A 27,895-nucleotide genomic window follows, 5' to 3' on the forward strand; every position below is an offset into this window, starting at 1 on the left:
CGCCGCTGCCACGGGAGCGGGGGGGGCTCCGTCCCTGCCTGCCACCACAGGGCAGCGCCGGGCCGTGGTGACCGAGCCCAGTGGCAGCGGCGGCTGGCCCCCAGTGGCCCCGTCGAGCGGCAGCGCCGGGCTGGGCTACCTGGCCCCGTCGGCAGCCCCTAGCGGGCCGAGCCTGCACAGCCTTAGCTGAGCCAGTAAACCCCGCCCTGCCGCCGTTCTGTTACTATTTGGCAACTTTGTTGCACGCGGGTCCTCGCTGCGAACGATAGAGCGGCTTATATTCAGGTGCGGCTTATTTATGGACAAAAAACAAAATATTTGCCAACACCCAGGGATGCGGCTTATACTCAGTGCAGCTTGTATTCGTGAATTTACTGTAATTTTTGAGGTGAAATGCGTTCCTTGATCTGAGTCTATATAATTAATTATTCCATATCGAGGAATAATTTCCTCCAGAAGAAATTTTTATACGGTCTAGGCTGTAGCCTTAGAGCTCCGGAAAGCCTCTACCCAATGAGTCAATTTTTCTGCTAGTACCAGCAAAAATTTATATCTTCCCACCATTGGTAATTCAGTAAAATCCACTTGGATCCTTTCGAATGGACGGTATGCCATAGGGTGACTTCTCCAGATTACCTGTCATGTTCTGACCTTATTAGCCTTTTTGCATACTAGGCATCCTTGTACCTCTTGTCTAGCCACTTCATAAATTCTTTTACACCCGAAAAAACCTCAGAAACTGCTCCGCCAGGGCCTGCGATCCCCAGTGAGTCTGCAGATGTAGTCTCCTTAAAATCTTTCTAGTGTAGTCCTTAGATATTAACTCCCTCCTATCTGGTAATCTCCACTTACCTTCTTCCAATGTTCCCCCTATCTTTTTGTACTCCACAATCTCTTTCTTGGAATGGCAAGGGGGATATCCCCAGTCCCGCCCTCCTTGAATTCTGGGGTACTTATCTGTAATAGTGCCGCGCTTTTGGCTTCTTTATCTGCTAAATTGTTTCCTCAAGTCCGAAACTGTATTCCGGCTTGATATAAATTGCCTCTGGCTCCCTGATAGCTTCTAAGATTTGTTTTATTATTTCCCCATGAACTAGTCCTCGTCCTTGAGTATTAACTAACTCTCTCTCTTCCCAGATTTTAAAGATCGTTCCTCTTTTTCCTTTCAATCTCTTTTAACGCTCGCAACACTGCATATAACTCACATGCTTGAGCAGACCAACTCTCACTTAGGGGTCCTGATTCCACTACTTCATCTTGCCATCCACAATCGCATATCCCAACTTCCTTTTCCCTTCTACCACTCTCGCTGACCCATCCACAAACCATTTTTCTCCTCCTTTCTTCTTTGTAACTTCTCACTATACCCTTCAATTCACTGTCTGCAGTAACCCAAAAACCTCAGTAGCTGCCTCATTTCCCATTTCTGTTCGGGGGGGGGGACAGAGCAACGATCCCTGCTACCCTTTCAGGGTCTAATTTCTTTTTCCCTTTTATTAGTCAATGTCCCAAATATTTAACCTCAGGTTCAGTAAACTGTAATTTTGATTTGGAAACCTTTAATTTTTTGTCCCCTAAGAAATTTAGCAATTCTATGGAACTGGTTCTTACGTCCTCTTCTCTTGGACCTGCTACCAGTAGATCATCCACATATCGTAATAACTTGACTCCTGAGGGTGGAGTAAACTCTCTTAGTATTTTCTGCAAAGTTTGCCTAAACAAAACCAGTGACTCAGTATATCCCTGAGGGAGGACTGTCAACACTTCCGGATTTATTTCAGCATAAGCCTTCTCAGACATTTTACACAAAGATATCACAGTTTTGGACTCTATGTTATTTATAACTATATTAATTTGCAATTCCCATAGTAGCTATCAAATATCTTCCCAGTAAATTACAATCACAATGAGAAATCAGAAACTCATGCTTTTCAAACCCATCTCACACATTCAGCAAAACTCTCATGCCCTTCCATGTATTACTTTTATTTTCTAGCAAAACTCACATTTATTTTTTTTTTAAACAGAATCCTAATATTTTCATGTACAATCTGCATTTCCCAGATATTCCTTTATCCTTGTTCTCCCTCTCTTTATCACACACTGTTTACCAGAGGGGACGCTCACCAGCCAGAGGAGACATGCTTGCCTGTGTTAACGGACTCGCCCCGTCGATGTTTCTAGCTCCTTTGTCACTCCCAGCCTCTGCTGACAGCAGCGATGGTTTTGCCTTCATTTCAGAAGGGGGAGCAGCCGGGGCTGGTCCCATTCCTGTGATGGGCAACAGGGGAGGGGTTACTGGGGCTGATGTTCCTAATCTCAGTCCAATCTCTCAGCGCGATTGGAAAAAGAGAAAGAAAAGATCCAAATAATCCTGTTGTGAATCACCCTTGCCTCATTACAGGCTTCAACTGAGACACGTCTAGGTCCTTGCTGCTGACCTGCAAGCTGTCTGTCCTGGCCTGTCACGCCAGGGGCAGAGTGTGATCACTTCAGTCTTCACATGCTGGCCAATTCACCAAACACCAACCAAATGACAATGATGACCTTCTACAAGAAGGGATTGGACATACATCTGTTCATGTTTGAACTGTTAATACGTGTTCTGGTGAATGGTGGCAGTTTTCACTATTGTATTACAATTATCACTTAGTGGTGAATTTCTCACTGTTGTAATTCACTTGATGATGGGTTTTCATGCAGAGGAAGACACCAGGTCCTTGTCACTCAAGATGTCCTCAGGCTTCCTGAGTTGTGTTCGTTCTTCTTTGCAAAGGGCCCTGCAGAGAATTGCGAACACTTCTCTTTATTTTTAAAACTCAAAGTGTGAGATGTTGACCTGGGAACCAAGAAAGCAGCCCAGCTTCTCAGGCTGCTCAAGCCTGGCTCTCAGGCTCGTCAAGGACACAAACCCAAAACAAAGATATAATACCTGTGGTGTACGTGACTAGCCTCACAGACTGTATTTCTAGGGGTGTCTTCTCATCTGTCCAATGAAATGTCTGTAAATTGTTTTCCATGATGTACACTGTTTAAATCCATGATTTCTTTCAATAAATGCTCTTTCTTGCTCTTTCTTGTTTGTGTAAGAGTGCCTTGTTACTGTGATTATCACTGCTCCAGGAACCGCACACGGTAACATCCACGAGCAGCAGAAAACCTTGAGTGATGAACTGACCAAAATCCCCATCCCCCTGTCTCCTTGCACTGCCGGTGGGAAGAAGGAAGGGGCTGGGGGAAGAAAAGGTGTTTTTAAAGGATTTTTTTACTTCTCATTATCGTCCTCTGATTTTGTTAGCAATAAATTCACTTTGTAGCTTTATGTTGGGCCTGTTTTGCTCTTGGAGTGTTGTCTCCCAGTCCTTATCTCAACTCCATGAAGCTTTCATTAAATTTCTCTCTCCTCTGCTCAGCTGTGGCAAGGGGGAGGGGGGTGTGAGTGACTTTAGTGAGTGCCTGGTGTTTGGCCAGTGTCAAACCAGAAGACCAAGGAATAATTGTTTGAATATATTCAAATCTAATTTTTAACATAGACACAATCACATTAAGTCCATTCTGCTTCCCATGTTCCATTATAATATTTTCTTATTATAAAGCAGCTAGACACATCTAGCCAGTTAAACAGTTAACTATTTTAAATTGCACTGAGTAATACAGTATTTCTTGAAATAATTCATTACATTTGGAGCTGTTCCCGGTTGGAAGGAGGAATTCAGCCCCTCTTGACTTACACGAAGTTTCTCTATTATTTACCCATCCTCTTATTAGCGTAGAAACACATAATCACAGGATGATTATATGCAGGTGCTTTTATTGAAGAGTGCTGGGAATCATGGGTACAAACCCAAATCTGACTCCCACATGGATTCGAGAGACGTTTTTATACCCTTTTTGTTATGTAACTATATAATAATTATTAAACCCATATTTTCCTATTGTATACATTGATCTTATCCAAGCATGAATTCTTGTAATTTTCATCAGGTCCCCAAAACACCCTTTCTCATGATTCTTGTTACGATTACATCATTTCTCATGATTCTTATTGCTATTAAACAATAATATATTCAATTTACCAAACAAATAATACATTTAGCAATCATATTTTTTATCATATGATGATTACTCAGGTGCAGTTTCACATGATCTAATAAAGACAAAGCTCAACATTCATTCCCAGGGCCTAGTTCCCTTTCCCAGGCCTACCAGACCCAACCTTTCTTTCCACCCCTTGAATCTATTGTATACAATTCCTATGATTTTAGAAACATTTTTAACCCTACGCTATCACTCTGACATCCTGAATCAGGCAGGTGAAAGTACACCAGGGCAGAAATGATTTGCTGAGTGCTTAGCATGCTGGGGCACCATCTTGTTGAGGACCTTTATGTGCAGCTATATCATGAGACCATTGCCAGACAGGATCCGATTATGGTCCTGATCATGTCTGCAGCATGTATTTAATTTGTTCCTATATACTTCAGTGTTATTCCTGTCTTATTAGAAGCTCTGTGAGCTTCCTTTGCTGTTTTCTTGTCATCAGTAGCCCTCACCTTGAATCAGCACTTGGAGCAGATGTTAAATGGCCCAGATGGGGTCAGCAGGCAGAACAGGCTAGTGTGAGGCTAGCAGCTTGCTTGTTGAGTGGATTTATCTTCTTTCTTTAAATTATTTTAATATCATAAGGGGATAAAGTGCCTTAAAGAGGAAGTGTCAAGGTAGATAAGAAAGGAGGGGTGAGATGTGATCTGTTGATTTGCATGTCCAGACAAAGATATGTCCCTCATGCTGTACAGAGTAGTATAGTGGTATTGAAAGGATCCTGGACCCCTTCCCCACATACACACACACATGAACACGCACATGCCACTCCACATGTTCTAATTCTGACACAATATCCAGGATTTTCTAAAATGAAACTAGTCAGCCAAATTTCCCATTGGATCAGTCTGACAGCATATATGTCTGTTCTCTGAGCTCTCCACTGAAACCAAAGCTAATCCTGCTTGGTTCCACTGAAGCATGGAGAACCAGATAGATTACCCAAGGCAGCAACCCTGCTAATGACCAGATAGAATCTTCAGACTCTAAATTAGGCATACTTCTTCATGTCAAAGGCACATGCAGGCTACTTCATCCCTTCTCAGTCTCCTCTGTTCTACTTTGTTTCTTCAAGGAAATGTCTGTTGAGAAAAGTAATGAAAAACCAGCAGGAAGAGGTCTATCCCCAAACTGTACCAGCCCTGCTGCCATTGCTAATGATTGCCTGTTGGCTCTGCAAACCATCACACCTGTATGTACTCAGTGTGCTCAGTCACCCATAGCCACTTCATGGGAAGGAGGACAGTAAACCACATGGCTGTATTTTGCTAGGTACAATGATAAAAAAGTAAAACAGATGAGTGAAATGAAAACTAAACTTATTTCAAATGCTTTAAAATACCGTGTAAATAGCATAATTTGAGCAGTGATATTTGTTATTTCTTCATTTGTTCTTGTATGTTCTTCTTCCCCTGTATTTGCTGTGAGTGACTGTTAACAACCCTTCCTCATTCTTCTGGTGCCCAGTGGTTGCCCTGAGTCAGCTAGTTTAATAGGGTCAACATAGATTTCTCCATCAAGCTGTGTAGCCTTCCTGGAAGTTCATTGCACATACTGGAATGCTGCAGGCAGCACAGGCAATCCTGGACCTTGAGAGTCTTTTCGTAGCCAGAGGCAGAAACTGCCAAGTGCTGAGGGCAAACTGCCTGTCCTCTCTGATGGAGATAAGCAGTGGCCAATAAGCAGTCGCCTCAAGGCTGGGGAAGACATGTGGGAACGCAGTCCGGTGAGGAATACTTGATTACCATACTGGAGTGTCCGGCATTACTGAGAAGGAAAGAGCATCTTAGCTTTTCATGCCCTGAGGATTCCCTAGGTGCATAATTCCCAGGTTTCATAGTTGGGTCAATGGAGGGTTGTGATCTTGGGATTCATGCTCATTTGGGTGTATCATCAGCCAATATGGGGCAAACTTCAAAGAAAAATGCCATTTACTTATTGAGGCTAGGCTGTAGTTCCTTGTCCCACCTTCTCTTTACTGTGTTGGTTTATGTGTTTGATTGCAGCTTCTATGAGAACTATTTTAGTTTGTGAAATCACAAATTTTCGTTAAAATCTCAGACCCCATAAGTCACATCTTCAGAAGTGCCTAAATCAGTTACATTTCTAGAAGGAACTTAGGTACTTAGAGTTTGGGGCCCTGGCCTTCAAGGAAATGTCTGGGGGCCAAAACCAAAAGAGCTGGAAGCCTGGGAAAGACCTCACTACCTGGAAATAGAGTTCAGAAACTCCACCTGCTATGCCAGGAGGAAGCACTGAGAACAAAATGGGCACTAAAAATTAAATTCTCCCATTCTGATGGAGCTGATGGTTGATGTGATGGATTTTATAGCCCAGAATTACTTCAGGACATTGTCATCCAAACAGATTTTTTGGGTGATGGTGGAAGCAGTAATGGTTCATAATATTTGTAAGGCTCAGGAAGACAGGTTCCTTGCCTCAAAGCCTGAAATTACCCATGTGCATCTCTACCACCTTCTATGAGCTTGTCCCAACACCCCAGGGCTGTGGTGGGGTTGAACCTGGCTGGATGCTAGGTGCCCACTAAGGTTGCTCTATCACTCCTCTCCTCAAGTGGACAGGGAAGACAAAAAAAAGCAAAAGGCTCACGAGCTGAGATAAAGACAGGGTGAGATTGGACATGAGGGAAGCTTCTAGCAGCTTCTCAGAGAAACCACCCTTCTAGCCCCAGTTACCAAAATCTGACCATGCAAATCCAATACAGATAGACTTCCATTCCTCCCGGTAGCCCTCACTTTTTGACCACCAGCAACTCAGGATTCAGGAAGCTGAACTGTTGATTCATGCTTAAGATATTTATCTGGGGACACTGGCCTGGATGCTCCTACCACACTTATATTGCTTTAGGAATGTTCACTCCAAGCCACCAAGTAAGTGAAAGAACAGGTTTAATAAGAAATCTCATATTGCTCAGATCCACACATTGCAATAGCCCTCAGTAAGAGCATAGAAATAGTCACACGGAGATCTATTGCAGCAAAAAGACATTTTTAAAAAGTTCAGATTCATTGACTGAATGAGTAATCTGAGTTAGAGAAGAGCATTAGTGCTTTTACCAAGCATTCAATAGAAAGCAAAGTTTGATGGTCCATTTAAAAGGCTTCATCAGGCCTTAAATGTCTTGGCAGAAAATGAAACCTGTAACCTTTTTTCTGAGTCAAGTGCCTTTTGTGAATTATACAGTCTCTCGAAGCATTGGTAGCTTGTCTTAGTGCTGTATATTTGTGGTCAGTGTGAGAAATTACTGATTTTGTATCTCATGCCAGAGACTTATTAGTCCGATCCTTTTCCTGCCAAATTCAATGAGCATTTATTCAACTCAGCTATTGGCAGCAGGAGAACTGGGCAAAATTTGCAGGAGTATGTAGTCTTCTTTCCAGGTTCCTCAGTCATGCTCATCACCACAATCTCTAGGCATCTCTGATGTTTATGTGAGCCTCAAGAAGGTGGCCTTGGACATGTGTCCCCCTGCTTTCACCTGTGTGGAAAGAACAGAGTTGGTCCATCTTGCACTTATACATCCTGGTTGGCATGCCACTTTCCCAAGACAAGTGAGAAAAGGTGCATTTCTCTCCGAAGGTAATAAAATCCACAAGAGAAAAAAATCCTATATCAGCACATTTCACACACCACAGGGAAGCAGAAGCGAAACAAATTAACTATTCGGGTTCCCCAGTGTCATGGTTTCGAGACAAATTTCAGGAGAAAACGCCCTGGAATTAATGTTTCCTCTAAGGAGAAAGGGCTTCAATAACTCCCTTTTCTTCTGCCAATGACAGAAATGGATACCAGGGGGTGAAAGTGAAAAAAACCTCGGTTTATTAACAAAAGAAAAAGGGTACTCGCAAGCCACAAAAAAAGAAATAAAAATATTTGAATAAATACTAGTTATTGAAATTGTGGAATCTTACACACACTCCCCCTCCATCAGAGACGCCTTTACAGTCTTCTCTTGGCTGCAAGCCCTTTCCCCTTTGGTGTAGTTATAGTCGCAGACGGCAGGGGCACTGGTGGCTCCCCAGCCGGGCAGGGCAGGTGGGATGATTCTCCCGCGGCTGCAGGGGGCACTGAGGCAGGACTTTTGTCCGTCTCCCTCTCACGTGGACAATGGCAGATGCAGCTGGCGGGATGGGATGGATAAGGGGGCTACCTTTATGAACCCTCAGGGGCAGCTGATCCCAGTACCCCCTCTGGATAGCAAAAGGAGCTGAAGCAGGAACCTCAGGAGAAGCAAGATGGAACAGCAGGACCTCCTGGCAGGCAGAGGGTGAAAAGCTACAGTGTAGCACAAACCCAGAGCAATGGCAGAGGTACAGCCAGGTTTGGGCAGTAGCAGTCGGACTCCCAAATACAGTAGGGAAAAGGCTTTTCTCACCGACGTTGGCTGGTTCTTCAGGTCTGGGCTGTGTGGAGGGTAGGGGACCAGCTCCCCAGCAGGAAAACGAGGGTGTTCCCGTGTCTGGGTGGAGCATGCACTGGTTCTGGGCTTCCTGACAGCAGAGCAGCAAAAGAAGCCGAGCCGGCAAGGTCAGTCAGAGCACTGAAGCAAAAAAATCAAAAAGAAGCAGTCAAAACTCACAGAAACAGCAGGATACTTGGTCAGAGATACCGGCTATATGTGTCCAGTCAAACTGCCCATGCTGAAAGAGGAAGGGCAGCCTTTCGCCTTGCTCCCAACTCCCTCCAGAAACCCCAGCTCGGCTCCCAAAGACAGTCCCAGAACCAGGTAGGATGAGGGGTGAGGTGGGGATAGCAGCCACTCCAGGCACTGTCAAGATCTGCTCAACCCGAGCGGGAGTCGTGATGATTCATTTGACCTCAGGGTGCAAAAGACAAACTGCAGGGGACTAAAACTTTATTCAACAACAAACAGCAATGCACTTTATTGAGTACCAACAACTCAGTTTTGCGATAGATGGAAGAGATATAAAGGAAACAAAATAAAAAGGGGGGGGAGGATGGGGAATAGCTACCAACAGATGGGATGACACCCTCGTGGTCTTCAGCCAATAGACATGTCTTCTGCCAGGAGATCTCAAAAGTCTCTTCAGAAAGTCATATTTTTATAGTTTTTTTCCAAAGCGAGTGGCTTCTGGCCAAAAGGTGGGGAGATTTATGGACTATTGTGTGCAGAGGTCCATTGCTCTGAGAGCAGGTGTAGAAACACGGCGTCCCAACCAGTACACTGCTTGAGAGCAGTGTACCGTGGCGAGACAGCAGGCACACCTCCAAACAGTCACTGGGCAAGCATCCACCTCAGCCAAACCTGAACTCCTGTCCAGAGTGAGTGGGGGGTCCCCAGGGTCTTAGTGTCAGTTCTTACAACGGTCGTGAGGCAGATCAGGGAAACTTCGGCCCGACCCTTACACCACCCCGTGACTCACGATCATCATCAAGAGTGCTCCTTTGTAGTGTTGTTGCAAAGTCTTCAGGACTTGTCTGAGTTGGTAGCATATCCCAGAAAACAGAGACAGAAAGTTAGACAGAAATAGAAAAGTAGGGAAAAGATAAGGGAAAGAAAAAGGGAAAAAGAAAACAAAATAATTAATCAATTTTCAATTAAAATATAAATTCAATTTCTGATTTCAAAGAAATAATAAATTTAAATTAAAAATGCAACACAACTAAAATAATCTATTTTAATCAATACCACATTTTATCTTATTTCAAATCATATAGTTCATCTTCTGTCAATAACCTTAGGGGTGTCAATAGTGACCGATTTGTGTACATCCACTATAGATGTCAATTGTGTTAACCATTTCATCATTTTCCAATTCATGATGTAAAAGATTGCTGACAAAACAAAGCTAATGAAAACCAAAATCAAGAGAACAATGACAGGATGACACAATTTGTTCAGGACACCTGTAACAATAGGTGACCACCAAAAGAGACTATCCCACCACCTGTGTTCAGCATCTTTCTTTACTCTTTCCAGAACACCATGTATTTCTTTCACATTGTGATGAACAGTTATTAAGGTTTTTTGTCTGTTTTTCTTAATCCTTTCCAAAATTTAAATTACAGTAGTTTCACGATTATAAACTGCACCATTTTGACAAAAATTTTGCTCCCACCCCAGAAATGCGGCTTGCACTCAGGAGCGACTAATATGTGAAAAATTTTCTGAAATTTCCAACACCAGAAGTGCAGCCGAGGTGCCGAGCACCTGCCAGTAAAACACGGGATTGCGTGATTGTTACAAATTGGTTACTCTGTTGCGCAGCAGGTGGAGGCAGGCTTCGTGCCGGCAGCGTGGGGGGAGGGGAGGTGGAAGGCTCCCTCCTGCCATCCCCGCAGCTCGGGGGGGAGGCGGGGGGATCCTTCCCCTCCTGCCACTGCCGCCATGGGTGTCGGCGGGCTCCATCCCTGCCTGCCGCCACCACCGTGGGTGCCGGTGGGCGCTGTCCCCGCCTGCCACCATGGGGCAGCGCCGGGCCGGGGCAAGAGAGCCTGGCGGCAGCGGCAACCAGTCCCGAGTGGCCCCGCCGAGCGGCAGCGCCGAGCTGGGCCACCTGGCCCAGTCGGCAGCCCTGAGCGGGCCGAGCCCACACGGTCCAAGCTGAGACAGTAAACCCTGTGATCCCGCGATTCTGTTACTAATTGGCAACTTTGTTGCACGCGGGTCCTCGCTGCGAACGACACAGCAGCTTATAATCAGGTGCGGCTTATGTATGGACAAAGAATGAAATGTTGCCGACACCCGGAGATGAGGTTTATATTCAGTGCGGCTTGTAATCGTGAAATTACTGTAAGTCGTGGTGAAGCAACAGTTGCTTTACCAGAGTGAGGTTCATCCCAATGGGAGTAGGCAACAGATGGTGGATAAGCATGTACAGTAATTTCACGATTATAAGCCGCACCATTTTGACTAAAATTTTGGTCTGAACCCATAGTGCAGTTTATAATCAGGTGCGGCTTATATATGGACAAAGAATGAAAAGTTGCTGTTTTAGTTTGGAGGACAGGTGTCTACTGAGAAAGGCAGGAACTTCTCTTTGAAATGGAGAATGTAAACCCCCTCCCTCCAAATTATTATAATTTTGAAATCAAGGGGCTTTCAGGCAAAGATATGGGAATTAGGAATAACAGTTCTTTTCTAGGGAAATTAAAATAGAAATACAGTACTACAAAGAAACAAACTCCAAACCCTGACAAAGTCAGAGTACAACCTGACACCCCGTCAGTTAGGGTGTTGGTAGCAGTCCCATTAAATGGTGGTTGCAGTCCTCTTGCAGTAACAGATGTGATTCAGTTGAAGCAGTGCTCCTGTAGAATGTACAGTTTCCCTCCAGAGGTCCAGTGGTGATGTGGAGAAATCCGGTTTTCCTCTGGAGTCCAGTAGAGAAAGGGCTACCTTAGTGTCCCAAAACCTCTATTTTTATCTTGGTAAGAAATGTTGGGCCCTTCCCCCTGGCTGGAGCAACTTCCAATGGGATGAAGTAATTTTATCAGTCACACAGTGGGACTAAATGGACCATTAGCAGAAAATGACTCGCTGGAGGAAGGATGGGTTGTGAAAAGATAAAGAACAATGCCCCACCTGGTTTCAATGGATGGCCCATTAGCAGAATATCTCCCACGGAGATCAGGATCACTGCCCCCACCCTCAAGAGATGGTGATAGAATAGATACCTTTTATCACACTCTGTATTGTAATGTGCGGTTTATAATCAGGTGCAGCTTATATATGGACAAAGAACAAAAAGTTGCTGACACCCGGAAGTGTGGCTTATAATCGTGAAATTACTGTAATTGGACTGTAGAAGGTGATGAGAGGTAATTTGGGCTACAAAAGAAAAATCACATCGTGCAAGTTTAGTAAAGTTACAGACACAAAGATTCAAATGATTTTTAGTACTCACTACTAAATCTCCTATGAAAACACTATCACAAGCAGTTCTAAACCATGCAAAACCATTGCCTTGGTACACCAGTACTGTTTCAGGAATTTCATTTGGATGAATTTCAAAGTTACAGACATTTTCTTCTGTATCTAAACAAATATCTTGAGCTCTGATTGCATTACTTTCACAGATAAACCCTTGTTGTTCCCAGACAATGCAAGTTTCCAAATTAACAGTTTGCCACTTCCCACCAATTTGACGGACCCATTCTCTATGTTCGAAAGGTTAGAGAATAGTTCTGTTGTGATTCAGCCCTAATGCAATGATACGGAATATTGAATGCACTGAAGCATTGCGTATCATCATTACAAAGACTGTGGTTGTGTTTGTGCTGGGGTCGTAGGTGAAATTTACTAAGTTCCACCAGGATTGGAATTCTCTTTCAAAATCAGTGGCACTATCCCAAATTATTCTCTGAATTTCAGTAGGAAAAGTGCCTTCCTTGCCTCCTCTTATAATTGAGGCAGCAACTGACTGCATCCACAATTGAGCCTGGATACAGCTGAGAGCCAGAGAAATGTTATTTTGTGTAGCACCGAGTGCATCAATTATCAGTTTGTGGTCATTTACATTTACCTTTTCCCAATTTGGTAAAATGTTTGATAACAACCACTGTTGGGTTTGTTGCTATCTGTGGACGGTGGCGACCTCTTTTATGATCTGAGGTCACTCACTGCAAAGTAGTGGTGGTCTGAGAATTCTTGTTTCACAGAGTAGGCATGAAGGAAGAGTCAGAAGCTGTTTTTTCTTAGGTTTCCAAGGTTGTTTATTCTTTCTTATCTAAGGAATTTTCTCTCTGACTTACAGCTGTTCCCCCTGCATCTTGTTCAAGGCTTTCTCCCTGCCCTCCAGGGCAGGACTTATCTTTTATACTCTAAATTATGCATACATTGTTTACAATTGATCTCCAATGCATGACACCTACATTGCATTGTCCAGTTTTCCCTTAAACCAATCCTGAATTGACATCCTAACCCAAAAGATGGATGACATGAAGAAGAAAGACATACCACGCCCTAAATCCTCCATCTTGTGTTCATACTCCTAATATAAACAATTTTAAAACTTCACTTTTTTACCTTTTAATACTCTAATTTATACTCTACTTATTTTTGTGACTTTGTAATTCTTCATATAAAGATGGTAATTTCTCCCAGGGACTTGGATTGAACTCACAGGGGTTTTGGGCACCTTGCCAAGGCTTCTGAGCCCCCTGCCCAGATTCCAGGAAAGCCAGGGGAATATCCTGGGTTCCCACAGCTATCAGGCGAGGGAAAGCAAGACAGCACACAAGGACAACTTCTTAGAGAAGAGGCCATTTATTGACCAAAATGCGGACATATTTATAATGAGGATCGCAAAGCTCAGGCAGAACAGAAAATTATTGAACAGAATAGAAAAACAATCTCTGTCACATACTCACAGTACAGTTACTTGTAAAATAACAGATGTTTAATCTATGTTTTTCTTTTTCTGCCTGGGAACGTCCGCAGCCCCAGAGCTGTGTATTCAAAACAACCTGGGAAGGTTTTAGCTATCTATGAGAAACAAGAACTGTGTACTTTTCACAGCCTGAGAAAATCCTGACTAAAAATTTCCTAGGCCACAAACAGTGTCCACAGGGTTCCCAAAGTTGTTAAGGATGAATGGAGTGGTTGCTGTAATTTGGTTAAATCTCCAGCTGTGGTTGCCAATTTGTTCATTAGTACTTCAGAGTCAATACTATTGAAAATTCCCAATTCTGTTCCCACAACACCGGTTATGTCTCTTGTCATTCGTTTGTTAGAAGGATTTCACCTTCGCAACCAGGTTGTCCACCCCTCAAAAGAGGTTTGCAGAAAAGGCAAACGAGCTGGCTGAACTTCTGAGACATTGTTTTGCATTGACAATTTGATTTGTTTAAGACACCATGCTGGATTAAACAATATTTGTTGTTAGCCAGCTTTCCTAATTATATATGGTCGAATTTCGAAAATTTTCAGGCTCAGCATAACTGGTGGTTTGGTGGTAGGTGTTAGAACATTAACATCAAGTTCTCCCCAGTATTTTGTATTATTTTTACCACACATGATTTTATGGGAAAACTGTACAGCAATTAAGTTCAGCTGTCAATTCTGATTTTGAATTTCACAAAATAGAACACAACCATGGGGTCTTGCACCATAACTGTATACAGGTTCAGTGAGGGATCCAGCAATTAATCTACATGTTATTGTGACATCATCACCTCTTGTTCCCATGAAGGAAGGAAAAACATTGTGTCTGTCTTCCCCCACTAGGGTGATGCTTACACCATGGTATGTGATTACTGTAGTCAGTATGGGTTTTTGCAACAGGGTTTATTTTGAATCTATACGTTAGACCTTTCAGACCTGACTTATCTGCTGGATCATTATGCCAATTACAGTAATTTCACAACCACAAGGTGCACCCTTTTGACTAAATTTTTCCCCTGAACCCGTAAGTGCCCCTTATAGTCCGGTGTGCCTTATATGATGGACGAAGTTTGGAAATTTGCCAAACCAGAAGCGTGAGCTGCAATGGGGGAGTGGTGCCGCGGGAGCGCCGAGTCGCGAGGAGGGGGTGGGAGCGGGCGGCCACGGCCGGCAGGAGCCGCGCGGGGAGGGAGGGAGCTGCCGCCGGCCACGGCCCGGGCGCGGGCGGAACAAGAAGCTGGGCGGTGCCACCCCGGGCGCAGGGGCGGGGGGAACGAGAAGCCGGGTGGTGCCGGCCCCAGCCCGGGCGCAGGGGAAACGAGAAGCCGGGCGGTGCCGACCCCAGCCCGGGCGCAGGGGAAACGAGAAGCCGGGCGGTGCCGACCCCGGCCCGGGCGTGGGGGGAACGAGAAGTGCGAGCCTGCAACAGCCCCGAGCAGAGCCCGCCTGGCGGCGGCATTGGACCAGCGGCGGCACGGCCCGGGTGACCACGGGAAAGCGGCGGCGTGGCCCCTGTGGCTGCAGGAAAGCAGCGGCCCGGCCACGGCGGCCACGGCAAAGCGGAGGCAGCGCAGCCGCTGCGGCTGCGGCAAAGCGGCGACAAGCGGCGCAGCCGCAGGGAAACGGGGAGAAGCGGCGCGGCCGCCACGGCTTCTGCGGGGAAGCGGGGAGAAGTGGCGAGAAGCACCACCGCCGCCGCCGGCCGGGGGGAAGTCGGGACGCAGCGCGGCCACGGGGTGAGAGCCGTGAGCCGTGAGCCGTGCCAGCTGGTGCCAGGGGCTGGCGGGAGTGCCGGGGCCCGCTGCACGGGGAGGGCGCCTGGGGCTGCGTTTAAAGGCTACACCGATCTTTGAAAAATGTTTGCAAATTGAGCACCTGCCAGTAATTCGTTACTTTGTTGCGCGCCGCGTGGCTCCTCGCTGCAAAAAAAAAGTGCACCTTATAGTCCGGTGTGCCTTATATGATCTACAAAGTTGCGAAATTTGCCAACCCCTGGGGGGCGCACCTTATAGTCTGGTGTGCCTTATGGTCATGAAATTACTGTACATGTTACGTAGGTTGATTTGGTTAAAGTAAAGTTATAACAACAGTCAGCGCATGCATGTCTACAAAGTTTTGTGATTTCAATGTTGTTGGTACTGGGGTCCAAGGTATAGTTACGAACATTTGTCTGGTGACAACACAGTATGAATGGCGTTTGTTTGCTACAGGACCACACTATAGTGGGGTTGAGTTTTGCTGTGATGTTGGGGTGCAAATTGCTTGTCACATCTGGTTCTAGCAAATTTCTGGTAATTGCAATGGTGGAAGCTTTCTCGTAAAGAGATTTTTCTACTTTCCTGCATCCTACCTTAATTTCTTCACCAATTGTTCTAGTTAACACTTTAGCCCAGTCATTCTTGTCCCAACCCCAGTCACTTGCATGGTATACCTCAGAGTCATGGAGTACCACAGTCGCTAGGTTTGGATGATGATCTCTGGGGTAGGGTCCTAGAGCACTGGTATACCTGATGGTTACTTCAGACCACAGCCACTCAGACGAGTTTTGACCATGGTGTTGTGGCAGGATGCAGAGAAATGTAAGTAGTGTTATCATGGTTTATCTGGTCTTCATATCCCTAAGCGTTCTTTCTGTGAAAAGTAAACACAACAGAGTCTGCCACCAAGAGGCAGGAGATTAAAATGATGGAACTATTCAGTGTGTGCTTATCCGAAGTTCCTTCCCCAAAGCATTGGTGGCTACCCATGCATATTTATTCAGAGGAGTTTTTAGCATTAGTGGTACTTCCCCTACAGTAGGGACATTCACTAGAACAGGTTGCCCAGGATAGTGAGCTGAATTCTTAGGATCACTCAGTTCCTGCAGCACAGGAATTATGCTTGGGGCTTTTGGACAAAATTTTGGACACCCATTTACCCCTCACCTATCATTTATATCTTTTATAGCTTTCCATAACTGCAGATCCCAGCCAGTCTCTTGTGGTCTGAAGAGTCGTTTTAGGAGACCATTGGTCCTTTCTACAATACCATTAGCTTGGGGATAGTAAGGGGTGTGAAAAGTCCATTTTACCCCTTCATCCTTTGCCCACTCCTGTACCACTTTAGTTGTGAAGTGGGACTCATTATCAGATTGAATTTCTTGTGGTTTTGGGAAAGTTCCAAACCACTCCTGCAATGCTTTAACAGTATTATATCCTGTAGTTCTTTTAAAAGCTTCAGCTTGGACTAACCCAGATATAATTTCCACTCCTACCAGCAGAAAATGTTTACCACCTGACTTCCTAAAGGGACTGATATAATCTACCTGCCATGAATCCCATAAGTCTTTACCCTTTCTTAAGTGCAGAGGGTCATCTTCCAAAGGATGTCTTTCTAGTCCTCTGCAACATTGCTTGCAGACTGATATGCATGTTTTACCCATTTCCCTGGTTACAGGCCAACCACGGGCAAGGGCTTCTTTGTACAAGTCTTTTGCACCTGTGTACTGTCTTTTTACATGCAGGCGTTCTAATAGGTAATACCAGTCCTCTGTAATTTGTTCCTTTTTCAGGGGGTTTAGTCTAGATAACTCATCAACTGAATTGTTCCACTCTTCAGTTGGATTACCATCTGTCTGGTGAGAAGCTACCCACCCTACAGAAAAATTCCCTTGACTTGCGACATTTAGAATTTCTTGCCACTTTTCCTTTTGCCATACTGGAATTCTGTTAACTTCCCAATCATTTTGCTACCAAAAAGGAAGCCACTCTGTATATCCCTTAAACACAGCATAGGAGTCAGTGCAAATGCAAACAAGAGAGGTATTCTGCATCTCACGTTGGAAAACACTCCAAACAGCTATCAGCTCCCCAACCTGAGAACTGCCTTCTCCCTTAGTAATAATTCATTCACCAGAGGAAGTGTGGAGGGCTACTGCCCTGTATTTCCACAACTTACCCTCTCTTTTGGCAGAAGCATCAGTGAACCAAGAATTAGTCGATTGTTCGGGGGAGAAAGGAGGGGCAACTTTATTTACCGAGGCAAGTTTGTCTTGGTTGCTAGCCAAGCTCTCAGTTTCTTGTATTGCCAGATTTTTTACAGGTCCTTCTGTTACTCAGAAAATGTTACAGCAATGTTCGATCTGGGCATACCACTTCCTAACTGTGGCTCTCTGGGCCACCCCGTCAGGAGGGAGGGGTCCCAGTAGTGACTGTCTTAATAACTTTGAAAGGGCCTCACAATACAAGAGGTTGTTGTCATGCAATTTTTTTGACTTCTATGAGAGCTAAACTAACCACAAACAACCCCTTTTCACAGGTAGCATATATTTTTACAGCATCATTAAAGCCACAGGAATAAAAACCACAGGCCTTGTAGGACCTTCTGTGCCCCATTGCCATATGTGTACTGACAACCCTGAGATGGTAAATCCCCATTCTACCTGGAAAGGGTCTGTGGGCCCAGGGCCTGATGAGCTGTAGCTTCAAAAATCAGCAATTGTAGTGCTTCCTCCTGTGAAGGAGTCCAATCCCATTTAACCCCCTTTCTCAGCAAATCATAAAGAGGTCTAGCAATTACTGAAAAATCTGGAATGTGTTTTCTCCAGAACACTAATAATCCTAGAGCTTCTTGGAGATCTTTCCTGGATTCAGGCACTTTAATCGGATCCAAAGAGGTTAGTGTATCAGGTGGAATACGTCATACCTCCTTTCCACCAAATTCCCAAAAAACTTCACTTCCTGAGAAGGTTTTTGAATTTTCTCTGAGGGAATTTGTAAATCAAGGCTTTCTAAATGGGAGATTATTTTCTGTTGGGTGTGTTCCACTACTTCTATTTCATCTCCTCCCACAAGAATATCATCAATATATTGATAAACAGGTACAGTGTCAGATGTGGGTATCATTTCTAGTTCTTGAGCTAAAGCATGATGGGCCAAAATGGGGGAGTGTTTGTAACCTTGGGGAAGCCTAGTGAAGGTGTATTGTTGACCTTCCCACGTGAAGGGAAAATGGTTCATATCTTCTGGCTGTATATGTATCATGAAAAACATATCTTTGACATCAATAGTTACCATAATTGAGTGAACCTTTTCTTGAATTGATGTTATTAATTCAGCTAAATTTGGGGATGCTGCTGTAAGAGGGTCTGTGTTGGCATTAAGCCTGTGAAAATCTACAGTCAGCCTCCACTTCCCATTGGGTTTCTGGACTGGCCACACAGGAGAGTTGAAACGAGAATGAGTATTAATTATTACTCCTTGGTCTCACAAGTCCTGTATAACTGGTTTGATCCCTTCTTTGGCACCAGAGGGAAGAGGATATTGTTTTACATTAGTGATTTTGCTGAATGACAGGGAAGGTGCGACTTGAAGTAATCTAATATTAAGGCGTGGCGTGCCAAAAGACCAAAGGCAGCCCTCCTCGTCTTCCCACTGTCTCCTGGCAAGGACACCCATTCCTAATAAATCATTTGGAATATCTCCAATTACCATTTTGATAAGTAATTGATTCTCCTCTTCAGGCAGTGTGATTTTTACCAGAACAATATCCATAGCTTCTGTGATGCCTAAGGCATTAAGAACAAAACACTGTTTCCTTATTGGGACAATTCCACATTTCTGGGCAGCTAAATTTGTTAATGCAGAAATCTGGGCTCCAGTGTCAACCACAAAAGTAATAAGTCCCTGTTTAAGACCAACTATTGCTGTTATCAATAAATCTCCATTTTTGGGATTTCGGGTGAGCATTCTCAAAAACAACCAATCACCCCTGCCTCTCTGCTCACCTAAGAGAGAGATTTTAGTTTCCCTTGTTCTGAAGTTGTTTTGGCTCCAATCCCACAAGTTGAGAAGAAGAATGCTTTGGCTCAACACCCAGACCCTGTGAAATTGGAGGTGTGGTAGGCTGGACAGTGGAATTTGATACAGTGGACTTAGGGCAATGCCAATTCAAAACTATTTTTGTCAGTTTTTCAAGTGGTAAGCCATCCATAACATCTTTGGGGACCCCTTTCTTAATCGCCAAGCCCCACCAATATTGTCTCTGATTTGATTCCCCTTTTCTGATTTATCGTTAGAAGGAGCAACATGTCTGAGTCCCTTTGTTTTTTCTACCTTTTCCTCAGGGGACTTTACAGGTCTATATTTTATACTGTAATTCAGTAGTTATTCTGCAACTTCACTCCATGTCCAAACTTTATGGTTACTGGCAGGAGAAGGCGATTGTGGACCTAACGGCTGCTGAGGAAGGGTTTCATAGGGGAAGACGTGAGTGGACCCAGAGGCAGTAGAACCAGGTCAATTGGTCGGGTTCCCAAGAAATCTATCTAGTCTTTCTACAGGGGATATAGCTGTAATGTTTTTTTGAAGGAGAATTGCTGTGGATTTAAGTGATTCTGAGAGACTACGAATTAAAGGAGTCATAATTTCAGGAATAACTGGTAATTGCATAGGTGATTCAGAGTCAGCAGTTAATTTTCTTTCATGTATCATTTGTAAGCAGGTAGCTTTGTGAATGTTTTCTAGGAGTTGATCGGAGGTACCAGTTAAAGCTACAGGGTCTCCCCTTTCCAAGGGGTTAAGTCCCCCTGCCCAATAAGCTGCGCGCTGAATTAGGGACCATGGGTAACATTTGTTTCCTGTTGTTAAGAAAACCCCATGTCCCCAATACCCACTAGCTTCTTGTTCTGATAATAGAATCTGATCTCCCTTGGTGAGAGACATTCGAAAGATGTATTCTGTCTCAGACTCGTGAGGGAGTCGCCCGTACTCCTTTTTTAACTTAACTAATTCAGTAACAGTGTACGGGGTTTCCCTAGTGGATATATATGGGTCAAAATCCTCATTATTGATATAATCATACTGTGTTTTAATTACAGGTCTCAATCTAGGGCAACAATGTTCTCCACAATTTTTCATCAAAGTTACAGTAATTTCACGAATACAAGCTGCAGCAATTTGACAAAAATTTTGGTGGAAACCCGGAAGTGCGGCTAATAGTCAGGGGCGGCTAATATGTGAATAATTTTCTGACATTTACAACCCCAGACGTACCAGCCAGAGTGCCGAGCCAAGCACCTGCCAGTAAAAGCCGGCATTCCGCGATTGTTACAGTGTTACTGTGTTGCCCTGGCTCCCTGCAGGCAACACGGGGGGCAGGGAGAGAGGCGGGAGAACTCTCTTCCCTCCTCTGCCGCAGCCGGGGGAGAGACGGGGGGGGGGCCGTGCCGCCATTGCCGCGGCCCGGGGAGGAGAGGGGGGGGCCGCGCCGTCATTGCCGCGGCCCGGGGAGGACGGGGGGGGGGTGGCGCGCCGCCATTGCCGCGACCCGGGGAGGACGGGGGGGAGGGGGGGCGCCGCCATTGCCGCGGCTCCAGGAACCGACGGGAGCCCCGCGCAGCCATTGCTGTGGCCCGGGGAGGGGGGAGGGGGAAGTGCGCACTACCATTGCCACGGCTCGGGGAGCCGACAGGAGCCCCGCGCAGCCATTGCCGCGGCTCGGGGAGGAGGCGGGGTACTTTGTCCGCGCCCGCCGCTGGCGCCACGGGCGCGGGAAAGCTCCGTCCCTGCCCGCCGCCGGCACCACGGGCGCGGGAAAGCTCCGTCCCCGCCCACCGCCGCTGCCGTAGGAGCGGGGGAAGCTCCGTCCCTGCCTGCCACCGCGGGGCAGCGCCGACCCGGGGTGACCGAGCCCAGTGGCAGTGGCGGGTGGCCCCGAGCGGCAGCACCGGGCTGGGCCACCTGGCCCCGTCAGCAGCCCCTAGCGGGCCGAGCCTGCACAGCCTTAACTCAGCCAGTAAACCCTGCCCTCCCACGGTTCTGTTAATAATTGCACGCGGGTCCTCGCTGTGAACGACAGAGCGGCTTATATTCGGGTGCAGCTTATTTATGGACAAAAACCGAAATATTTACCAACACCCAGAGATGCGACTTATACTCAGTGCGGCTTGTATTCGTGAATTTACTGTAGTTCTTTTTGAGGATAAATTTGATTAATGCGAACAATTTCCTTCTCCTCTGTTTCTTGTGTGTTTTGAAGTGTTGGTATGCTCCTTTTTTAGGACAGCCCTTAAAGAATGATTTTCATCCCTTAAAGAATGAACTTCATCCCTTAAAAAATGAATCCCATCCCTCAAAAAATTACAGTAGTTTCACGAATACAAGCCGCACGGATTATAAGCCGCACCCCCGGTGCCTCGACAATGTTGCTGTCTTTGTCAATAGATAAGCCGCACCCCGAATATTAGCTGCACTTTCGTTCGTCGCGAGAATCCGTGCGCAGCTTTCACAAATTGGCCAATTAGTAACAGGATCGCGGCATAGCGGGGTTTACTGGCTCGGGGCGGGGCCAGGCAGGCTCGGCCCGCTCATGGTTGCCGACGGGGCCGGGTGGCCCAGCTCAGCGCCACGGCTCGGCGGGGCTGGCCGGGTGGTGCTGCCGCCGCCACCGGGCTCGCTGGCCCCCCTCTCCCGTCAGCACCGCCCCGCTGCCGCGTTCGCTCGCCCGGCCGGCGGGCTGCCGCCGCCGCCGGGCTCGCCGCCCGCCCCGCGCCGCATTCGCTCGCCCCGCGCCGCATTCGCTCGCCCGGCCGACAGGGCTGCCACCGCCGCCAGGCTCGCCAGCCGCCCCCTCCCGTCTGCACCGCCGCCGCGTTTCCTCGCCCTGGCCGACACTGCAGGCCCCCGCACCGCTGGGCTCCCCCACGCTGCTGGCCCCGATTCTGCTGGGCTTCCCCCGCTGCCAGGCAGCCCCACCCGTCGGCCTTCCTGCTTCTGCCATGCTCCCCTGCACTGCTAGCCCCAGTTCTCCCGGGCTCCCCCGCCCTGCTGGCCCGGGCTCTGCCGCCCCCCTGCCCCGCCCTGCTGGCTCAGGCTCTGCCGCCCGCCCCCCACACTGCTGGCCCCGCCTCTGCCAGGCTTTCCCGCCTCTGCCGGGGCCGGCCGGGCTCCAGCTTGGCTTGGGGCTGCCGCGGGCTCTCACTTCCGTGTTGGCAGTTTTTAGAATTTTGTTAATGTATTAGCCGCCCCGGAATATTGGCCGCACTTCCGGGTTTCCACCAAAATTTTGGTCAAATTGGTGCGACTTGTATTCGTGAAATTACTGTATTGTCATTCCTTTCTTCATCTAATTGTTTTTGCAAAATTCCCACTAAATTTTTTAAAGAGTCAATAATTGTGCTTTTCTCACTTCCTCGCGTAAAGCGAGTTTCTATAGCTGCCGTAAGACAGGCTCCCAAAACTGAGCAGAGTATAGTCTTATTTTTGCCCAGTTTGAATTTTGTTTCATGTTGCAAAGAACATATTCTATCAATCACATTTTCTAGATTAAATCAGTTACTGTGTGCCCAGTCTTCCCCCCCTTGGGATTGTCTGGTGTTATATCTAGCTAACAGAGCGTAAAATGCAGCTTTATCTTTTGCACTATGATTTTCAGTCATTTTACGAAGGGGAAGTAAAACCACTCCAGGGAGGTCAATTACTTAAGTTACACACACAGCTTTTGCTGTGTTCAGCCCGTCACTTCCCTGGGTGAGTGAAGAGACCAAACCTGCTTGGGAGGTTCTACCTTTGTTACAAAAAATCGGATTGTCTCTTCACTACACCAAGCAGTCAAAATTCACACAAACAACAAAAAACAACAACAGAGTCCCACCTTTTGCACCAAGAGATCTTTTGTTAATTTCTGAAGACAGAACTCTCAAACGAGTGTGGGGGTGCTTTTCACCTAGGCGTGTGCAGCTTGCGGGAAATCTGAAATACCCCTCTTGCTTTCTAGACAAGCTCATCCCTTTTGAGGTGGCCAGATAGGTGCGACTGGAGCAAGACATCCTTCCCCTGTTACAGACTACACATAACCCTGCAACCCTTCTGTCTATCAGAAATCCTGTCCATGGCACCAATTTAATGTCACGATCTGCTCAACCCGAGTGAGAGTCGTGATGGTTCGTTTGACCCCAGGGTGCAAAAGACAAACTGCAGGGGACTAAAACTTTATTCAACAACAAACAGCAATGCACTTTATTGAGTGCCAACAACTCAGTTTTGCGATAAAGGGAAGAGAGATAAAGGAAACAAAATAAAAAGTGGGGGGAGGATGGGGAATAGCTACCAACAGATGGGATGACACCCTCGTGGTCTTCAGCCAATAGACATGTCTTCTGCTGGGAGATCTCAAATGTCTCTTTAGACAGTCATCTTTTTATAATCATTTTCCAAAGCGAGTGGCTTCTGGCCAAAAGGTGGGGAGATTTATGGACTATTGTGTGCAGAGGCCCGTTGCTCTGAGAGCAGGTGTAGAAACACGGCATCCCAACCAGTACACTGCTCGAGACCAGCGTACCGTGGCAAGACGGCAGGCACACCTCCAAACAGTCATTGGGCAAGCATCCACCTCAGCCAAGCCTGAACCTCCTGCCCGGAGTGAGTGAGGGGTCCCTGGGGTCTTAATGTCAGTTCTTACAATGGTCGTGAGGCAGATCAGGGAAACTTCAGACCAACCCTCACAATCACAAACAAACAAAACAGATCAAAACCCCCTGAAATTATATGGGATGATAAACCCCCCCCAAGACACCCAGCCAGCAGTTTGGTAAACCCCTATTATTCAAGCATGGCACAAAAATAGTTCCCAACATATTCTCACACTCTGGGGAATGTTTTTAACTAGGCCCTTTCCTGCTGTGAAAAACGACACTCACTTTTTAAAATTTCAAAGGTTTATTAAACCTTAACAAAATGCAACAGAAGACTAAATAAGAAGAAAAAGCAGCACTGGGAGTCTCCATGGCTTACAGCCCCATGCTCATTTACGAAAAGGATGCTATGCCTTTTATACACTTAGCCCCTCCCAAAGTCTCATCAGTCAACTCTTTCTCTGCTGTCCATTGGTGGATATTACTTTCTTATATCTTGATTGGAGGTCAGGTGTTGTTATGCTGCGCCTCCTAGTAAGAAGCCAACCCTCCCCAAATGCCCCGATTACCAAGGCTGTTACAAGGGGGAGGGGAAAGAGGACTATGGGAGGACATATTATAATAACATAACTATACATCTAAAAAAAACCTTCTTTTAACATACCCATAATATTAATCTCTTAATTGTGAGGACTAACCATCACGTCACCCATCTATAACACTGCCTTACTGGCCCCATGCTTGACTTTTCCTGACAAGCCTTGTCTAACACTGCAGAACGAGATTGGAACCGTTAGCTCAACTTTTTTGGCTAATTGTTAGCTCAACCCAAATAATTTCCCACAAGAAACAAGGAAGAACTTCCAATCGGAAAACTGAATATCAGTTTATATGATAACCCATTGTCCACGGGCTCCTATACCTACTGGAGGCAGGAATGTGTACAGTAGTTTCACGAATACAAGCCGCACGGATTATAAGCCGCACCCCCGGTGCCTCGACAATGTTGCTGTCTTTGTCAATAGATAAGCCGCACCCCGAATATTAGCCGCACTTTCGTTCGTCGCGAGAATCCGTGCGCAGCTTTCACAAATTGGCCAATTAGTAAGAGGATCGCGGCATAGCGGGCTTTACTGGCTCGGGGCGGGGCCAGGCAGGCTCGGCCCGCTCATGGTTGCCGACGGGGCCGGGTGGCCCAGCTCAGCGCCACGGCTCGGCGGGGCTGGCCGGGTGGTGCTGCCGCCGCCGCCGGGCTCGCTGGCCCCCCTCTCCCGTCAGCACCGCCCCGCTGCCGCGTTCGCTCGCCCGGCTGGCAGGGCTGCCGCCGCCGGGCTCGCCGTCCGCCCCGCTGCCGCTTTCGCTCGCCCCGCTGCCGCGCCTCGCGAGCGCCGCGCCCGCCCCGCGGCGCTTTCGCGGCTCGCGGTTCGCGGCTCGCGGCTCGCGGTTCGCGGCTCGCGGTTCGCGGCTCGCGGCTCGCGGCGGCGCGTTCGCGGCTCGCGGTTCGCGGCTCGCGGCGGCGCTTTCGCGGCTCGCGGTTCGCGGCTCGCGGTTCGCGGCTCGCGGCTCGCGGCTCGCGGCTCGCGGTTCGCGGCTCGCGGTTCGCGGCTCGCGGCTCGCGGCGGCGCTTTCGCGGCTCGCGGTTCGCGGCTCGCAGTTCGCGGCTCGCGGCTCGCGGTTCGCGGCTCGCGGCTCGCGGCTCGCGGTTCGCGGCGGCGCTTTCGCGGCTCGCGGTTCGCGGCGGCGCTTTCGCGGCTCGCGGCGGCGCTTTCGCGGCTCGCGGCTCGCGGCTCGCGGCTCGCGGCTCGCGGCTCGCGGCTCGCGGCTCGCGGCTCGCGGCTCGCGGCTCGCGGCTCGCGGCTCGCGGCTCGCGGCTCGCGGCTCGCGGCTCGCGGCTCGCGGCTCGCGGCTCGCGGCGGCGCTTTCGCGAGCGCCGCTTTCGCTCGCCCCGCCGGCAGGGCTGCCGCCGCCGCCACCACGCTCGCCGGCCGCCCCCTCCCGTCTGCACCGCTGCCGCGTTTCCTCGCCCTGGCCGGCACTGCAGGCCCCCGCACCGCCGGGCTCCCCCACGCTGCTGGCCCCGATTATGCTGGGCTTCCCCCGCTGCCAGGCAGCCCCACCCGCCGGCCTTCCTGCTTCTGCCATGCTCCCCTGCACTGCTAGCCCCAGTTCTCCCGGGCTCCCCCGCCCTGCTGGCTCAGGCTCTGCCGCCCGCCCCCGACACTGCTGGCCCCGCCTCTGCCAGGCTTTCCCACCTCTGCCGGGGCCGGCCGGGCTCCAGCTTGGCTTGGGGCTGCCGCGGGCTCTCACTTCCGTGTTGGCAGCTTTTAGAATTTTGTTAATAGATTAGCCGCCCCGGAATATTAGCCGCACTTCCGGGTTTCCACCAAAATCTTGGTCAAATTGGTGCGGCTTGTATTCGTGAAATTACTGTATATGTCTTCGTTTGGAGGACAGGTGTTTGCTAAGAAAGGCAGGAGCCTCTCTTTGAAATGGAGAATGTAAACCTTCTCCCTCCAAAGTATTAGAATTTTGAAATTAAGGGGTTCTTAGGCAAAGATATGGGAATTAGGAATAACAGTTCTTTACTAAGAAAATTAAAATAGAAATACAGTACTACAAAGCACAAACCCCAAACACTGACAGAGTACAACCTGACACCCTGTCAGTCAGGGTGTGTGTAGCAGTCTGATTAAATGGTGGTTGCAGTCCTCTTGCAGTGACAGATGTGGTTCAGTTAAAGCAGTGGTTTCGTAGAGGGGTGCAGTTTCCCTCCGAAGGTCCAGTGATGATGTGGAGAAGTCCAGTTTTCCTCTGGAGTCCAGATGGAAAAAAAGGCTACTTTAGTGTCCCAAAAATCTCAGTTTTTATCTTGGTAAAAAAGTCTTGGCTCTTCCCCCTTGGCTGGAGCATCTCTTAATGAGATGAAGTCATTTTTTCAGTTATAAAGTGGGACTCAATGGGCCATTAGCAGAAGATAGCTCACTCCCTGGAGGAAGGATGGGTTGTGAAAAGATAAAGAACAATGCCCCACCTGGTTTCAATGGATGACCCATTAGCAGAATATCTCTCATTGAGATAAGGATCACTGCCCCACCTGGTCTCATCAGATAGTGATAGAATAGATAGTTTTGATCACATCCTGTATTGTAACCCAAGACACTTAATACTGCACAAACACTGCATACCTGCAGAAGGCTTAACTCTTGGACCAGAATTCTAGTTGTGAATCTTTGGAGAGAAGTTATCAAGAAAAATAGTCTCTCCTAAATGAGAAAATAATTTAAATACCTCTTGCACTGAATAGACAAAGAAAGCTGGATGTACTGTTCGGGTTTTAAGGTACATTTCAGCAGCAAATAGAACAAGCCCCAAAAATTTAAGAAAACAATATACTGTTTAAAAATGCAACTGCAAAATGTTTCCCTCCCCAGAATGAATGAGAGATAAAAGAGAAAGACACACAGGAAACATCACAGGTTTCCAGGAATAGAAGCTGGGTCAACATTTTCTGTTGTGAGGTCTGTTAGTCTGTTTAGTTGCCATAAAGGGAAACTAATAACTCAGGCCTAGTGTCAAGCTAGGCTAGGCTAATACTAAATGGTGGTGATGCTTTGATGGACACACTTTTCTATCCCCACTGGGTCCCCCAGTGGCAGCCTCAGAAGGAGGAGAAAAAGTAAAAGGATAAATCCCCTTTAGCAGATTTTAAAGCAGTTTTAGAATCCATGCATCAACCAGGTGCAGATAGAGACAAGGTCTCTACCCCAGCTGGTTCTTTTCCAGAAGTTTTATGACCATCTTAGTGTGTGTTGTCAACAAGCTACTGTGAGTCGGGGTGTAGCAGGTTGACGTTGTCTGGTTGCCAGGTGTTCACCAAGTCATTCTATCACTCCCTTTCCCAATGGGACAGGGGAGACAATAAGATGGAAAACAACCAACAGATGAGATAAGGTAGTTTTATTACAGTGAAAGAAAGAAATAAGCAAGAATCTGTGCATGCATAAGCTAAAGAAAAAATGTCAATCTCTACTTCCCAT

General features: G+C 47.3%; 1 protein-coding gene across 3 annotated transcripts in view; it reads left to right on the plus strand.

The window, feature by feature from the left end:
- Positions 1-27,895, plus strand: part of LOC117005091 (protein FAM219A-like) — a 137,027-nt gene that overhangs the window by 86,858 nt on the left and 22,274 nt on the right. The gene's annotated exons all lie outside the window — the stretch shown is intronic.

Source organism: Catharus ustulatus, chromosome W, assembly GCF_009819885.2.
Source record: "Catharus ustulatus isolate bCatUst1 chromosome W, bCatUst1.pri.v2, whole genome shotgun sequence".
NCBI classification, from domain to species: domain Eukaryota; kingdom Metazoa; phylum Chordata; class Aves; order Passeriformes; family Turdidae; genus Catharus; species Catharus ustulatus.